The sequence below is a fragment of the Ictidomys tridecemlineatus genome, chromosome Y, assembly GCF_052094955.1.
Source record: "Ictidomys tridecemlineatus isolate mIctTri1 chromosome Y, mIctTri1.hap1, whole genome shotgun sequence".
In the NCBI taxonomy this organism is placed as follows: Eukaryota; Metazoa; Chordata; class Mammalia; order Rodentia; family Sciuridae; genus Ictidomys; species Ictidomys tridecemlineatus.
In genome coordinates, this window is record NC_135494.1 from 21051173 (window position 1) to 21067621 (window position 16449).

Below are 16449 nucleotides of genomic sequence, written 5' to 3' on the forward strand. Positions count from 1 at the left end.
TGCAATGCATTCAACAGTCATTTATTTTTTTTAAATAAATTTTTAAAAAAAGAAAAGTTCAAAATGCTAAAGAGATAATTTAAAGAAGAACTTAGAAGATAGAATGCTCTCCCTTGTTCTTGGATAGGCAAAATTAATATTGTCAAAATGACCATACTACCAAAAGTACTATACAGATTTAATGTAATTCCAATAAAATGAAATTATGGCATTCCTCATAGTAAAACAAAAAAGAGTCATAAAATTCATCTGGAAGAATAAGAGACCCAGAATAGCTAAAGCAATCCTTAGCATGCAAAGTGAAGCAGGTGGCATCTCTATACCAGACTAAACTATACTACAGAGCAATAGTAACAAAAACAGCATGGTATTGGCACCCAAAAACAGACTGGGAGACCAATGGTACAAAAACATGCATTGGAGAAAAGATAGCCTCTTCAACAAATGGTGCTGGGAAAACTGGAAATCCATATACAACAAAATGAAGTTATGGGGCTGGGGATGTGGCTCAAGCGGTAGCGCGCTCGCTTGGCATGTGTGCGGCCCGGGTTCGATCCTCAGCACCACATACCAACAAAGATGTTGTGTCTGCTGAAAACTAAAAAATTAATAAAAAAAAAATGAAGTTAAACCCCTATCTCTCACCATGCACAAAACTCAACTCAAAGTGAATCAAGGACCTAGGAATTAAATCAGAGACACTGTGTCTAATAGAAGAAAAAGTAGGCCCTAATCTTCATCATGTGGATTAGCCCCAACTTCCTTAATAAGACTCCTATAGCACAAGAATTAAAACCAAGAATTAATAAATTGGATGGATTCAAACTAAAAAGTTTCTTCTCAGCAAAAGAAACAATCTGTGAGGTGAACAGAGAGCCTATATCCTGGGAGGAAATTTTTACCCCTCACACATCAGATAGAGCACTAATCTCTAGGGTATATAAAGAATCAAAAAGCTAAACACCAAAAAAACAAATAGCCCAATCAATAAATGGGCCAAGATGTGAAAGACACTTCTCAGAAGAGGATATACATTCAAACAAATAATGAAAAACTGTTCAACATCTCTAGCAATTAGAGAAATGCAAATAAAAACTGCTTTGATTCATCTCACTCAGGTCAGTTTGTTGTTTGTATTGAGAACACAAACAACAATAAATGTTGGCAAGGATGTAGAGGAAAAGGTATACTCATACATTGCTGGTGGGAATGCAAAATGGAGCAAACAATATGGAAAGTAGTATGGAGATTCCTTGGAAACCTGGGAATGGATCCACCATTTAACCAAGCTATCCTCTCCTTAGTCTATACCCAAAGGACTTAAAACACCATACAACAGGGACACAGCCATATCGATGTTTATAGCAGTACAATTCACAATAGCTAAACTGTGGAACCAACATAGATGCCCTTCAGTAGATGAATGGATAAAAAGAAAATGTGGTATATATACACAATGGGATATTACTGAGCTATAAAGAGAATAAAATCAAGGCATTTGCAGGTAAATGGATGGAGTTATAGAAGATAAGTGAAGTTAGCCAATCCCCAAAAAACAAAATGCTGAATGACTTCTCTGATATAAGGAGGCTGATTCATAGTGGGTTTGATAGAGGGAGCATGGGAGGATTAGATAAATTCTAGATAGGGGAAGGGGTGAGAGGGGACATGAGGGAGCATGGGGGTCAAAAAGATGGTGGAATGAGATGGACATCATTACCCTAAGTACATGTATGAAGACATGAATAGTGTGAATACACTTTATGTACAACCAGAGATATGAACAATTGTTCTCTATATGTGTAATATGAATGTAATGTATTCTGCAGTCACATATAACAAATTAGAATAAAAAATAAATTTTAAAAAAAGGAAAGATAATTCTCACCGCATGATCTGGTCTAAAACAAAAAACCCACATGATGATTCAGTTCATGTTTTTAAAACCAATTTATTCAATACAAAATATTCTTATTCTTCTGTAATATACTGTTATAGTAAAAAAAATTGTATCAAGGAATATGAAATATATTTTCACTCCCTTTGTGCTATTGCAGTTCTATACATTTTTTGTTAAATATATATATTTTAGAATTTCTAGTTGTCAATGGACCTTTATTTTATTTATTTATATGCTGTGCTAAGAATTGAACCCAGTGCCTCGCTCATGGTAGGCAGGCGCTCTACAACTGAGCCACCACCCCAGCCCCTTGTTAGATATCTCTAATTTATTTGTTCATGAAATTTTCATGTAACTTTCAGAGTCAACTTGTTCTTAATAGCTTGCTATGATAATTATCATAATTATCATAACAATTATCAAAATTTTGTCTGAATGAGAGATAACTTCTTTCACCTGCCCCCTTCTTCTTCCTGTCTGTCCCTATAGGGCTGCATAGGGTCTTTAGGAGCAAGGAACTGAACCAAGACCCCTTCCTTAAGGGTACATACAGTTGGGAGTTTCTAGTCTCTAAAGAGGGTCCTGGAATGGTGGCTTTACTAACCTGTTGGTGTTAATAATTAACCATGTCATTATCTGCACACTCTTGGCTGGAAAGTACAATCTGTGGTCTAGACATTTAACTGCCAACACCAAGTGGGCACCATTGAGATGCAGAGTTGACCCACACACTAGGGCATGGATGAGTAGCCTGGTTTCTCTTGGCAGCATGTCAGGGGATTGCGGACTCTGTCACCAGTCTCTGTCCCGCAGGTTCTGCTGTAAGGATACTGACTGTTGATATTATAAGGCAGTGTTCCTCTGGTGAGCAAGTTCCTGGAGGGTAACAGCCACCCTGTTATCCACATTTGGAATATTCTACAGTTAATCTCTGGAACTAGTAAGATGACTAATACATGCTCAATGCCTAGCTGCTATGGTAATGTCCTTCAAGAGGAGGCTCTATGCTAGTGTCTTACCAGCCTTGGCCTTAATCTCAGACACTCAGTTCTGGAAATAAAGGAATTCTCTTAGACAACACTAATGTGTCACTGTGCCTAAACCTGCCCACGTAACAGTAACTTTATACAATGAGCAATATGTACCAATGATGTCAATGACCTAATGTAACTTATGGATATAAATAAAGCTGGCAGCTTAGATGAGAAGCCCCTTTTACTTTGCCCCTACATGATGCTTGCTTTTCTGTCTGTCTCTCTTTTTGTTTTTCTTTACATTCTGCTGATGGTGGTAATGGTCTCCCAAGGAGAGAAGCAGAAAGGGGAGAAGGAGACTTAGTCAAAACTTTGTCACCAAGAACATGACATCAATGTTAAAATAGAACTCAGGACCTTGGTGGTGCAGAATACTAGGAGCTTCGAGGTCACACTGTACCTCAGCACATGGAGAGATGAGCAGCTGGGGGCTTCAGCAACTCTTCAACCTGTCAGAGAAGCAAGGTCACAGAGCAACTGCCACCTCCAAACTTGGACAGACAGATGGGATTGTAAACAACACACAAGTCACAGGGCAGAATCCCTGAGCAGACACGTCTGTGAGGATCAGTACAAGGTGAGAAAAACAAACTGTACCTGGCAACTTGCTGGTGGTTCAGCGTGACCCAGTGTGAGAGTCAAACCCAGGAGAACCGAATCCAGGGGCCCAGTCTGTGGGTTTCACTCTAGGAGTCCCAGCAGATCCTGACAGAATATGTCCCATTTTGCTTCTAGCAGGAAACGGGAAAGTTAACCATTCTAACTTGTTCAGAGCATTCTGTTCCTGTTAACAAGGCCTGTCCTCGGGCGACAGGCGATTTCACCATGACCTTACTCTCCAGGATTTCTTCACTCTCCTGTCTGAGGGAAGAAAACACTCATCCCAGGTCTTTCAATAAGAAAGGGAGGTGCTCTCCTCAAGCTCCATCTCTCCATCTTCTGTACCGACAGGGAAGGGGCTCCTGAGAGGCAGCCAGTAAGCATCACGGTCCACAGGCGCAGACTCAGGGTGGACTGAGAACTAATCATGTGGACAAAGAATGCACCATCTCCACACCCCTCCACTGCATTATCCAAGGCCGGTTTATGGGGTTTCCTTTTAACTAGGACATCATGTCCATTTTCAAGAAAAATATTAAACAATCTTACACCGCCCCTCCCCACATACACACACATAGTTTAAAGATACAAAACATGTATAAGAACTGGAGTCAGATAGGGAAAGACCTTTGGAATTATAATACCAAGAATTTTAGAAAACTAGGATTAGCCTGCAAGTGATGTAATAGGGAAACTGTCACATAGGGGAACATGGTTTGTGTATTCTTTTACTTAAGTGAAATGTATGACAGCAATAATATGAAGGGCAGGAAGAAGAATTTAGAACTAATTTTATTACACATTCCTTATTATCCCTGAAGCAGTATAATTTTATTGAAAATGGACTTAGAAGTAGATGCAAATTTAGGGAAACCACTAAAAGAAGTAAATAAAAATATGTTATTTGCTAATAAGGGAAAGAAAAGACAATCATATAAATAGTTTAATTAATATTACAAAAGGAAGAAATATGACAGAAAATAAATGAGCAAAAGCTAAGAGCACAAATTGAAAACAATGACAAATATCATAAAAATGCATTCCACTACATCAATAATCACTTTAGGTGTCAAATATCTAAATTTATCAATTAAAAAACAGACTGTCAAAATGATTCAAGGAACAAGGCTCAACCGTGTGTTGTCTATTAGAAACCCAACCTAAATGTAAGAAGATATAGACTAAAAGTAAATGGATAGAGAAAGACAGACCTTGCTAGCTAAAAAACAAAGTTGTAAGGATTACATTAATTCCAAACAGAGCACACTTCAGAGAAAGAAAAATGGCCAGGGATAATGAATCATTACATAATTACACAGTAGTCAACTCTCAAAGAAAAAATAATTCTCGATGTATGTGTATGCATGTATGTGTATGCACCTAATAGCAGAGAGTCAGAACAAGGCAAAAAACATAGGAAATGCAAGGTCAAGTAAATGAATCTACTCTTAGAGCTGTAGACTCCAACAGTCCTCTATGAGAGATGGAGAGATTTAGCAGGTACGTAGGAAAATGAGTAGACATAATTGAACTCAATATCACAATCCACCAATTGCATATGATTGGCATCTGTATACTGCTTCATGCAATAATCAGAGATTATAAGTTCTTCTTAAATGCACATGGGACATCCACCAACATATACCATATCCTGGGTCATAAAGCACATCTGAATAACTGATTGCATATATGACAATAAGGAAACATCTAAAGTCATTAATATTCCACAGTAGAAAAACTGGGGGGAAAAAACAACTTATATCTAAAGTAAGCCAGATATAATGAAAATAATTTAAAGAATTAGACATCAGTGAAATTTAAAACAGGTAATCAATAGAAAATATCAACAAGACAAAAAACTGATTAAAATATCAATAAATATTTAAAATATCAATAAAATTGATTAGCCTATAGCCAGGATCACTAAAGAGAGAGAGAGAGAGAGAGACCAGACACTAACTGCTAACATCAGATGAAGGAGAGGACATCACTACAAATCCTAGGGACACTGATGGGACTGGAGCAGGGGCAGGGATATTGCTGATGATGCTGATTGGCCAGAGAAGGATCTGGGGAAATCATAGGTCTGCAAGTGACATGCCCAGAGCTCAGCCTGGGGCGATTCCTGTGCTTCCCTTCAGACAGAGAAGCATGAGTTTGAGTGGCTGCGTGATCACAGGACAAGCCACTCCACAGGTGCTGGCAGTCACCCCTCTGATGAAGTGACACAGGTTTCTCTTCTCAGCTTCCAGGTTCAAGTGGCTGCAGGGACTCTGTTAACTGTGGGCCACATGTGCGCTCCTGAATGCTGCTTTACTTTGTGGTTTCCAATGACCACAACCTACCATCTCTGAGCTTCCTGCAGTCGTCGTCATCATCATCATCATCATCATGGCCTGGCCTCCAGCTTCTAGTTCCCTTTGGCCACCACACTTCTCTCTCTCCCTCCCTTTGTATTTGGCTTTGGAAGAGCTGCCCACGCCCAGGACTCCCCTTCTTGGTACCCTCTTCCTCCTCAGTCAGTTAAGACCTGACTTCAGTCCTCATCACTCACCGAAGCTGCAAAACCAGCATCAGCAAATCAGCATGGCCGGCCATTTCCAGCGGCATCCTGACTCTATCTCGGGTCTCTTCCGGGGGTGGACACTACTGCCCACTTCCTTCTGAGAACGCTGCCCCTCCTGCGTGTCTCCTCTCTCAATTCTCCTCCGACTACCTCCTTTCTCTTCCTCTCTTTTACTGTGTGTGTTGTGTTCTTACTGCCCCTTAAATATTAGAGACCCGGAATCCCTCTTCAGTCCCTCTCAGTTTTCTTTGTCCCTATAGCTGACATGTGTGACCTATGTCACTATGACCGTAAGGGGTGGTCCTGAGCTGGGTCTACCTGTACAGGAACCCACCAGGGATCCCGGAATTAACCTCAGCTCTGCCATTCTCCGAGAAAACTGACCTGGGCAAAGGCCCCCGATATGACTTATTGTCATTTAATAGAAGCTCCCTCCTCAGAGGATCATTATTATCATAATGTCATCATGATCATAACCCCTCCCGGGCTGACCATACCAGGAGAGGAAGTGCACAGAATACGCCTGAGCTGCGGGCACCGCGGCTGAGCCCCACCTGCTCCAGCGCGCTGAGAGGCTTCCTGGTCTGCGCAGTAGGACACAACCACGACAGGGGACAGTCCATACAGAAGCACTGGATGGGCTCGTCTACACACGAAGGGGAGTTGTATAGACATGATGAGATGAGAAAACGCAATCGCCAAAAAATACTGGCCAGGAAGTTAGGGAGTCTCCCCAGGTGACTCCCTAGCGGGGACCCGCTGATGCTGGCCCTGGAGAGTATCCCGCCGAAGCCGGGGAAAGATCAAAAGTCAAAATTGGAAGCAGATGCATTAAATTCATGTTAGTTCACACCACCACAAAGTTTAAAACCTGTCATTCGAGAGCATTGTCTGTGGGGCAGAATCCATCTCTGTTGAGAATGACTGGGCTGAGCCGCACCTCCCTTGAGGTTTGTGGCTGACCAGGAAGGAGCAGTGGTGGACCGCTGGCCTAGCCCTGAGAGACCTGCCCGGAGCAGCCCCTCCCAGCCCCGGTAAAGAGAGGCAATACGGAGAGCCCCCATCTGCTCGCCCAGGGCGCTCCAGGTCAGCCTCCAGGGACAGACTCTCAGGCTGTGCAACACTCGCTTGCAGGCTAGGTGTCATGGCGCCAGTACAGCGGAAGGGATACTGAGCCAGGCTCACGCTGGGGCGGGTTGAAGGAAGGGAAACCTGTGGTGCCATCTGAGGGTAGCAGCTTGTTCGTATGGAGCTCAGACTATCCAAGAGGAAGGACTCCTGGTGCCCACCTTCCTGCCCACACATGCCCGCGGTCAGGGGAGCATGTGTGGGCAGGAAACCAAGAGTTGCAGCATCCAGGCTAGACCTGGCCCGCAGGAAATATTCATCCAGCATCAGGAAGCCAAGGATCTATTCTAGGCTGTTTGCAAAGCCTGGCTTTGAGCAAGTCACTTCCCTATTCTGAACGTAGGGGTTTTTTCCCTTTCTTTTGCAAATGAAGAAACTGAACCTCGCCATCTCTGAGGCTCCACCTATTTCTTCATTTCCTGAGACCTCAAGGGCATAGTGAGCAGCACTAGTCTCTTTGGGACTGGAAACGCTGCATGTATCCACTTCAGCCACTAGAGGGGGACGTGCGATCGTTACATGGCTGCGATTGTAATTTATTTCTCTTGATTTAAATGTGGCAGCTAGAGGGCACTCCTACCCTGCACTTGCATCTGACCATGCCGTGCAAAGGAATCCTAGATTTCCCCTTTCTCCTGTCAAAGTCAGAGAAAGTCAATTAATCAAAAACTAAGGAGTAACGAATGCTGACTGCCTACCTCCTATAGAAAATACTTCAGAACGAATGCTGTAAGTAGAACTAAAATCTCTTGAAACTTTGCATTAGCTAATTATGACTGCAACATTTTCTGATAGGGTTACTTATATGATATTTATTCAAAAATGATTAGAAGCTGACAGAATCTTTTCATCTCAGCATTACTTACTGTTTCAGTCAGCTTTTTTTTTTTTTTTTTTTTTTTTGCAGCTGTGACTAAAGGATTCAACCAGATCTACTTTAGAGGAGGAAAAGTTTGAGTGCTCATATTTTCAGAAGTCCTAGGCCATAGAAGATTGGCTCCATTTCTTGGGGCTCAAGGTGAGGCTGAACATCATGGCAGAGTGTGTGGCAGAGGGAAGCAGCTCACATCATGGTGATCAAGAAGCAGAGAAGGATTTCCACTTGCCAGACACACACACACACACACAAACACACACACACACACAAAACCCTAATTCCCCCCTCCTCCAGCCACACCCACCACTTCAGTTACCACTCAGTTGATCCCTATCAGGGGATGAATTCACTGATGGGGTTAAGACTCTCACAACCCAATCTTTTCTCCTCTGAACTTTCTTGAATTGTGTCACACGTGAGCCTTCACACTTACATAAAGGAAAATTTAGTAACCAAGGATCCAAAAGCAGGGCATCCTACTTTGGGTTGGCTCTGGTTTTGGCAACATTACTGGTTTGAAGCCACAGTCTTTCTCTTCTATCAATCAGTCAGTTCTGCCTCTGACACAGAGTCCAGGACAGATCTTCACAAGTCTGATCGTCTCTGTCCTGTTGGCTCTCTTCTCCAAGCTGAGTAGCCACAATTCCTTCAGTGGCTATTTATAGGCTACATCTTGCGTGAAGCCCTGAATTTCATCAATGAGCACAGCTGAGGATCTGCTGAAGGAACAAACGTGTGGACCAGGCATTTGGAAACCCAGTGTGGTGAGGACACAGTAACCCAGAAATACATTTCAGTGAACTTGAAAGCTGAAGACTGCCCAGAGAAATAGCCCCTAAGCTGAGAATCATGAGAAGCAAGGTAGGAAAGCAGTACAGGTGGTCCCGCACGGGGGGACACTCGGGGGACCAGAGAGGGATGGGAGAGAGCTGGCCTTGAGTGAACGCTTTCCATGGTCTGACCCTCTGTGAACTCTGCCTTGTCAGGTCCCTCCATCCTGTGAGCTGCTTAGGACAGAGACTGTGTTACTAAAGTTTATATTTCCTCCCTTCAACCGCCCTAAACACCTCCCCAGTACATGGAGCACAGTTAACCATAATAGATTTTTGCTGATGAGTGAACCCCTGAGCAGGATAACACTTGTGCAATGTGATGAGCACTGGGTAAAGAAGCTCAGCCCACAGTTGAAGTTCGTTTCTAACCAAGAGCCAAGACTGGTGACCTCTTCCATCCTCGAGGTGCTTATACATACAGATGTTGTTTTTATGCATTGTGACATCATTGAAGCCCTTGGCTCATGATGCAATTTTTCGTTTTTCTCTTCTTCCATTCCAAGTAATGAATGCCTTTGCCCCGAGGAAAGGAACACGAGCCGTACATCCTCAAGCCTCCCAGACCCCCAGCTCCTCTCTCACTGGCATTAGCCACAGTTTGTGGTTTCAGGAGCAGCTTCTTTGGTTGAGTGTGTTGTTCATGGTGTGAAGAGGTGGACGACTGGCCATGAGGACTCTGCCTTCATGAGCGGGATGAAGTGCCCTCACCCAAGGGCCTGACAGGTAGAGCTTCGCCCTCTGCTTCCCACCTTCTGTCATAGGAGGACACAGAACTCTGGAGTCTGCAGAGTTCAAGGCTGTCTTGGAAACGCAGATGGGACTGTCCCCAGACACCAAGCCTGCCGATCTTGGACTTCCCAGGCTCCAAGACCATAAGAAAGGAATCCTTCTTCTTTACAAAGTCATTAGCGTGTGGCTGTCCGCCATAGCAGCACACATGTACTGAGACAGCATCCTCTGGAGAACTGGGAGCCCTCCCCAGCGCAGGCTGCGCTTCCTCCTACACGGCAGCAGGGGGCAGGCATGCCCCACCAGAGTTCCAACTTCCTGAAGGGACTGCCCAGCTGTGGGTTCTGAGCATACAGGGTGCCCCCAGCCCTGAGTTCAGCAGAGACAGAGGGCTCAGAAGGGAAGAGACAAGTAGGAGAGAGAGGAGGGTGGTCAGCGCTCACCCTGGTTCCTTTATCAGGGCTGTAAGAGAGACAGAAAGGGCCTGAGACTTATGGGCCTGAGTGTTCTGCTCCTGAGCTCAGCATGGTCAAGGCCACACCCCCCAGGACCACTCTGTTCAGCTTCCCAGGAGAAGGGGTAGGGGGTGGGCGTGAAAACAATACAGAAAGTGTCTGCAGAGTTATTTCTTATTTGATCACAGGGCTAAGTTCTGCCATGATCATCCAGTACGGATCCTCCCAGAACTTACCACCCAGGGAGCTAGGCTAATTGGAAGTATCCGACATTGGATATAAATAAATTTAAATGTACCAGCATAAATAAGGAGAATCAGGTCCGTATTTTAACTACCACAAGCTTGTGTGAGCCAACAGTTGGCTGGTGGTGAGCAGAATTCCTAAACTCATGCCCCTGACATCCCTGGTCACTGCAGTTCTGAGTGGCACACTATGGACCACGGGTCTCCACATAGAGTGTTTTTCTTGCTATGGAGAGGCCAGCGAGTGTCGCTGCAAGTGCTTAACCAAGAGAAGCCTAAGCTGAGACAGCCAGCTGGGAGCTGTTGGAGAAGGTGCACAGACATACCTAACATGGTGGTGGAGAACAGTTCAGAGGATAACTGACTGGTCCTGTGGTTTGAATGTGTCCCCAGATCCACCTGTGGGAAACTTAATCCCTACTGCAGCCACATTGGGAGGCAGGGCCTCTGTGGCATCCAGGTCATGTGTCTTTGTGAATGAATTCATGCCCTGTGCAAAAGGCTTTTGGGAGTGGGTTCACCTGCCCACTGTTCTGTGAAGACACAGCATCAGGACGCCACCTTGGAAGCAAATAGGGGGCCCTTACCTGACTCGGAACCTGTGGCCCCTTGACCTTGAACTCCCAGCCTTCAGAACTGTGAGAACATAAATTTCTCCTTTATAAATCACCCAGCCTGTGGTATTCTGTTATAGCAGCACAAAGCAGACTAAGACACTGGGGAAACAATTTTTTTCAAGACAATGACAAAATCCTTTATAAATAGGGCTGCCCATTCACTGAGCAAAGGTCCCCATTGACATGGGACATTGAGTAGCATGAACATAAACTCTGAGGAATGACCACAGGTCACCACTGCAGTAAGCCCCAACTTACACACTAGGTGAAAGGAAGATGCCTTTGCCATGAATTTCTGGTATTTTTTATTTCCTTTATTCAACCAAGAGCCTGATTCTGTTTTAATACCTGGAAGAAGTATACATTAGCAGGGGGAAAAATGACGTTTGTTGCCACAATGATCACCTGAAAAGAAAGGAGAGCTTGCAGGATCTACAGAAAAGGTGAAGAAGAGGATTACTCACCAAGTGTTTTAAGGGAGGAAGCTGGTGGGGGACGGAGACACCTTCTTTACCAGAAAGCGGCAAGACTGCAGAATTCCCCTCCCCAGCGCTGACAAAATTAGAGAGCCAACATTTAAAACCAATAAAAACTTGACTCACAGCAATCAAAAAGGGAAAGAGATATAAATACACAAAAACGTCAAGAAACTGGGGACTCCAAGTGGAACAAACAGAGGGGCAGCGGTGCTGGGCGACCACCGGCTGGCAGAACCCCCTACACGCCCACCCCAAGTCTGGAGGATTTTCCCTAGGGCACCAGACGTGAGCAGAGCAAATGGGCCCTGCAGGCCTCCCTGGGGTCCTCTCCTGGCTGATGCCTGGTGGAAAGGGACACTAGGGATAAGTGGGAACAGATTGGAGAGGCTTTGAGGTGGACCTTCTCTGCCAGAGTCAGAGCCACACCTGGATTTAGGAAGGTGCACCAAAGCCCCGGTGCCTCGGCTCACACCTGGCAGCCTGGAACCTGCACTCGCACCCCCGCCCTGCTCCTTCCCCTGGGACTCCCTGGCCCCCTGGGCTACCAGAACAGGGCAGTGCAAGTGGAGTGGGCAGGGGAACCCGGGGTCTCACTAAGAGCCGGAAAGGACAGGAGCCTCAGGACTGGGGGTCTATGAGAGTGTGGGAAGCATGTGATCCTCCATAGGGCATCCTCATAACCTGATCGGGGCGGGGGCGTGTGAAAGGCGAGGAGCTGCAGTAGGAGGCGGAGCCCGTGTGGTGGTCACTCCTGAGATCTGAGCTGGGCCTGCTTTCTCGGCGCCCCGCAGCCACCACGGAGTGGTCTTCCTTGGTCTTAGGTTTGGGCACAAAGCGGTCTCCTCCATTGTAGATGTTCTGGGGAATTGTCTGTCCGGCAGGAGGACTCGCAGGCCCCGGGTGGGCGCCAGGCAGCCCAAGGCCAGGCCAGCTCAGCCATCAGCTGCCTGTTTCTCTGGGATCACAAAATGCCTGGTCTTCATCAGGTGGCTCAACAGATGCACTGGTGTGTGGGGGCAGGGAATCAAGAAGTCCAAATGTAAACAGAAAAGTCTATTTACTTTTAGCTTTTGGGACTACTAGCAAAAAGCTAAAAGTAAATGGATCAGTGGAGCAGAGGAAAGGGAAGAGGGGGGAGGGGAGGGGAGGGGAAGGGGGAAGAGGAGAGAGGAGGGGGAGGAGGGAGGGGGAGCGGAGGGGGGAGGGGGAGAGGAGGGGGGAGGGGGACAGGAGGGGGGAGGGGGGAGGGGGACAGGAGGGGGGAGAGGGGAGAAGCAGGGACTGAGTTATAGCAAACTACCTTCTGAGCTTTTATAGTTACGTCAAAATGAACCTTAATGTGATGTGTAACTAAAAAGAACCAATAAAAAGGGGAAATAGTTTAATTTCATCATCTTTTTTTTTTTTTTTTGGTACCTCGGATTGAACTCAGGGACACCCAACCACTAGGCCACATCCCCAGCCCTTTTTATAGTTTATTTTGAGACAGGGTCTGGCTGAGTAGCTTAGGCCTAAGTTTCTGAGGCTGGCTTTGAACTTGCTGTTCTCCTGCCTCAGCCTGCTGAGGGGCTGGGAATACAGGCGACTGCCACCACACCCAGCTCATATTCCAATCTTATATATTTACTGTACTCTATGTAAATACAATATTTTATGTATTGAAAAAAAATCCAAGACATCACCCATTTAATGACACAACATCCAGAAGCAATTTTAAAAGACGAATACATTCAATTGCATTAATGAAAAACAAAATAAAAAATTTTTCATGGCAAACAAACAAAAATGACTACAATCAATCAAAAAATGAGAAAGTGGGAAAGTGTATTTGCAACCTATATTACAGAAAAGGACTACTGTCCCTAATATACAAATAACTCTTAGAAATTTAGGAGGAAACAGGTCAAGTAGCCATTGAGTAAATTTAAAAGATAAATGCACAGAAAGTTCATAGGAAAATAATTGAAAAAAAAACTTTGAATTGAGAAAAATTTTTCAATAGGGCTCAAAATGAGACAAGTAAAAATAAAAACTACACCATAATGGCATCACTTTCCTCCAACTTCACTGGTGTATTCTGTTGGGAATCTGTTTGAAAACAACACTGCTTGCACAATTCTGGAAGTGATATAGAAGCTTCTGCAGAGGAAGTTTGGCGACAACTAAAATGTTGCATATGCACTTTTTATACTCCCTCTACTCTCTCTCTCCCTCCCTCCCTATAGTGAGCACATAGATTTCATATGGTTGGTTTATTTTAATCAATACTTCATTTTGTCTGTAATTCCAGCAAATCAGGAGGCTGAGGCTGAGGCAATGTGAGATCAGCCTCAGCCACTTAGCAAGGCCCTAAGCAACTTAGCAAGACCCTGTCATAAAATAAAAACCCAAAGTTCCGGAGATGTAGCTCAGTAGTTAAGCGCCCCTGGGTTCAATCTCTGCTACACAGAAAAACATTTTACATAGGTCTTTTCTGATGTTCTTTCTGTCTGCTGTGGTAAGACCCTATGTCCTTTCAACTCAAGTCTTTACTCTTTGATAACTTTCAGCTTTCTGGCATGAAAGTTGTCTGGGCATTGTCCTGTGTACTTCCTGCCCCAGTCCTGGAACCATCCCTTTAAGGAATCTCGGCTCCTCTCCTGGAGATGATTGCTCAGGGTGCCTGGGTTCCAGCACAGGCATGGCTGTTGGGTTGTATTGCTTCTGTTTTCAGCAGAAAGAGGAAAACACTCAGGTTCATTGAACAGCAATAAAAGCAACCAGTTCACCAACTGCTTAATATGAAAATCAGCAGTGTAAAGGAAAAAATAAGCATTTATCCTGATTTTTCTGTATGAAGCATCTGAACAAATCTTTCCAAGTGTTGAGGACACTGCTACAAGACTGAACAAAGTAGGAAAATCACGGTTTTCAAGACCAGACAAGAGCATTCTCCAGCAGCAAAGTTGAAGCATTTAATTATCATCCATCACCACCTGAATGTCTTTGCTGATCTTAGCGTCACTATAGTTGGGACATCAGCCGTTAGGCACCTCTGTAATAACAAGACACGAAGCAATATGACCCTGCCTTTGACGCATCCTTACCCTGAACATTCAACATGTAGATACGAAGCCTGAACAATTAACTGCCCTAACAAGCAACGTAGAAAATGGAGAAAGAAGATAAATGCCACTACAAAGAATCAAACAGGTAGCTATAGACAACCAGAGTGGCTAGGCAACTAACGTTTCTGCAAAAGGTCATCAGCGTCAGCGTGGGGCTCAGGGGAAGAAGGGGCACCCTAGAGACTCAACAGTCTTGCCAGCCAAGCACAAGGTGTTAACCCCACAAACCAGCTAGAAACGATAACTCCAACACAGCCAGGGACATTCAGTTAGGATCCAGGTGATAAGTGATACCAAGGAATTCATGTTAATTTGTTAAGTAAAATAATCAGGGTTACATTATGACTTTTGTGGTCACAGGGAATTTTTGTCTTTTTGAACTCCTTCCTACATAAAAATGTCCTTCCTCCATAAAAATGGTGTTCAAAGTATATTTTATGATCTCATTGGCACAAATATTAATATAACACCAGTGTAGATTCAATGTCATATTTTTGGTATTATTTATTTTTTTGACTTTGAAAGAAATAAAAACATTTCTTTTCTGGGCTCCTGTCGGTCCTGTTGGTCAAGGCAGAGTGCTCCAGGGGCGAATCATCCCTGATGATAATGCCACAAACAACTGAAGGAATGCCTTCAGAACCAGCTTAGGTGCTAAGGTAAATGAATAAGAACTTAGTTCACAGAGACAGGAGCTCAAAGATAAGCACATAAAACAGAATATGCAAATATGCCATTCTAAGGGGGGAACTTGAGAGCCCACGTAATCAATGTAGAAATTAGAAACAGCAAGGAAGAGAATGGTCATCACTAAAAAAAATGCTGGCAGCATTAACACATGGGTGACGATCACATTGAACTCAGAAAACAAGGACTAAGGCTAAGGAATCAGTCTAAATAGCCTCAGTGCTATTGCTGATCCACAATGAAGTGGTGCTCCCATGGGTCAGAGCTGTGCTCTTCTGCATGAGCCATGCATGGCCTATGTCTCCCTAAAAAGAGCAAAGGGCAGCCCGGGAGGGATGCCGTTTCCCAGTTACTGTCAGACCACTAGCTGGTAGTGTACAGCCCTGGAGAGTCTTCATCTCCAATTAGTATAAGCCAATGGTGATCACTGTATATCTGGGTCCATGAAGGAAACAGACCTCAGGGGAATCGCAAGACAGGAGGCACTGCTATTTGGGAATTATGTGTATAGAGTGGGAGCTGGCAATGCAGCACCTGGTGCCTAACTAGTACGGTAGCATTTCCATAGGGCGGACAACCAGGTAGTGCTTGGCCCAGGCACATGCCTTCCCATACAAAATCCCCATCCAAGCCTCTTTCCTAATTTCTATCCCTTACCCAGCCTCTGTAGAAAGAGGTAAAAAGGCAGAATTCTCATCCAACAGATAAAATTACCATCTCTATGAGAGCATAACTGTACATGTGTGATAAAGAGACTTGGGAGCAAGTTCTCTGGTTCCTGCTAGAGTGGGGTGAAAGGTGCCAAGCATACCTTACTTCTCTGATCAACGATAAAATTGAACAAGATGCTAAAGCAACTCTTCTTCAGGCACCAGACAGCAGACAATAGAGGAATGTGATCCTAGAAAGAAAGAAAAAAAAAACACTCAATGTAAGTCTTCCATCCACCCCATGTTCCTGCTTAGGGTCGTTTTTCAAAAAGCAGCTCTAGGAGTTCAGCCCAGAGCATAGTGCTCTGTTTGAAAGGAGGAAGCAGATATGACAGATGGAACTGACCGAGAAATATCCCCAGAAAACTGCATTTTAATTCACTTTGAATCTTGGCCAAATTCTAAAATCCTGGCAGAGAATAGCTACCGGGGATGGGGACAGCATTGTGAGCTGGCCAGAGATCCCAGAGATCACATATATT

General features: G+C 44.5%; 1 long non-coding RNA gene across 3 annotated transcripts in view; it reads right to left on the minus strand.

Moving 5' to 3' along the window:
• Positions 1–16130, minus strand: part of LOC144372099 (uncharacterized) — a 47504-nt gene extending 31374 nt beyond the window's left edge. For 2 of the 3 annotated variants that reach the window (XR_013432152.1, XR_013432154.1), the window contains exon 1: positions 16069–16130. This is a non-coding gene — a long non-coding RNA (uncharacterized LOC144372099). Of the gene's footprint in view, positions 1–11448; positions 11804–16068 lie in introns of those variants that run through there. The other variant, XR_013432153.1, reaches the window with a different exon arrangement.
• Positions 16131–16449: the final 319 nt, after the last annotated feature.